Source organism: Arachis stenosperma, chromosome 9 (assembly GCF_014773155.1).
Source record: "Arachis stenosperma cultivar V10309 chromosome 9, arast.V10309.gnm1.PFL2, whole genome shotgun sequence".
In the NCBI taxonomy this organism is placed as follows: Eukaryota; Viridiplantae; Streptophyta; class Magnoliopsida; order Fabales; family Fabaceae; genus Arachis; species Arachis stenosperma.
In genome coordinates, this window is record NC_080385.1 from 57,934,544 (window position 1) to 57,936,215 (window position 1,672).

At 43.5% G+C, this 1,672-nt stretch overlaps 1 non-coding gene across 1 annotated transcript; it reads right to left on the reverse strand.

Annotated features, from left to right (window-relative positions):
- Positions 1–411: 411 nt before the first annotated feature.
- LOC130953644 (small nucleolar RNA R71) lies at positions 412–515 on the reverse strand. Its single transcript, XR_009075806.1, has one exon. It is a non-coding gene; the product is annotated as a small nucleolar RNA R71 (small nucleolar RNA).
- Between the last annotated feature and the right edge of the window lie 1,157 nt (positions 516–1,672).

Consider the following 1,672-nt stretch of genomic DNA (forward strand, 5'->3'; position numbering starts at 1 on the left):
CACAACCATGAGAGAGCTGATGGAAACAATGCCATTCCCGAGAGGAGGGTTCTTGGTTCATACATAAACCCAACCTCTAGGAATTGTGGTAGCAGCATTCAGAAACCACCCATTCAGGCCAACAATTTTGAACTCAAACCACAGCTAATATCACTGGTGGAGAATCATTGTTCATTTGGTGGGAGTGCTAATGAAGATCCAAACCAACATCTCACAAAATTCCTGAGAATTTGCGACACTGTGAAGTCCAATGGAGTTCAGGAAGATGCCTATAAACTGCTCTTGTTCCCATTTTCACTTAGGGACAAGGCAGCTAAGTGGCTGAAATCATTCCCAAGGGGGAGCCTAACAACCTGGGATGAGGTGGAAAGCAAGTTTCTGGCACGTTTCTACCCCCCACAAAAGGTCAATAGGCTTCGATCTGAGGTTCAGACTTTTAAACAACAAGATGGTGAAACTCTCTACGAGGCATGGGAGAGGTTCAAGGATTTGACAAAGAGATGCCCACCAGACATGTTCCATGATTGGGTGCAATTGCATATTTTCTATGATGGACTCTCTTATGAATCAAGGAAGGCTGTAGACCATTCATCAGGAGGTTCATTGAACAGGAAGAAGACTGTGGAAGAAGCCATTGAAGTGATTGAGACAGTGGCTGAGAATGAGTACTACTATGCTTCAGAAAGGCACAACACTAAGGGAGTCATGGAGCTGAACCATGTTGATACAATTCTAGCCCAAAACAAGGTGTTTGCCAAGCAACTAGCAGAGCTCACCAGGAAATTAGACACAAATCAAGTGGCTGCAATACACACACAAGATCAAGAGGAAGTAAGCATTGAAGGAGGTGATTGGGAAGAGGCCAACTATGTGGGAAACCAACAAAAGCAATCATATGATCCACATTCCAACACTTACAACCCAAGATGGAAAAACCACCCAAACTTTGGGTAGGAAAACCAGCAAACCCAACCACAAAACCACAAACCCTACAACCACAACCAACATAACAATTCCACATACCAAAACTCCAACCAAAGATCATATCAAACCACACAAAACACTTACTCCCAACCACCATATCATGGCCAAAATAATCAACCTGCCCAACCTAATCCGAGCCAACAATTTCAAGATCAATTAAACAGGATAGAAGGAATACTAGCAAACATGGGTCAGGACATAAATGAGTTGAAAAGCTTTAGGGAAGATGTGAGATCGACCTTAAGGAGCCATGGTGAAAAACTCAAGTGGATGGAGTCTCAAGTAGGAGAGCTATCTCAACAGGCCCCCAAGTCAACTGCAGTGTTCCCTAGTGACACTGAAAAGAATCCTAAGGGGGAACAAAAGGGAGTGAGATGGGAAGAATGCAAGGCCATCACCATATTGAAGGAAGTCTCAGAAGAAGAAGGAATCAGACCCTCAGAAAAGGAGCCAGAAATCTTGAAAGAAGGTGTGGAAGAAGCTAAGCAGGAAAGTGAAACTGAGCAAGCCAAGGAAATGCAAAAGGAAGGCATGCTGGGAACATACCAACCAAAAGCACCATTTCCTCAGAGGTTAGGAGGAGGTGAAAAAGGGAAAACATATTTATGGTTCTTAGAGACATTTAAGTCTCTCCACATCAATATTCCCTTTCTTGAGATCCTCCAGCAGATGCCTACACATATCAAGT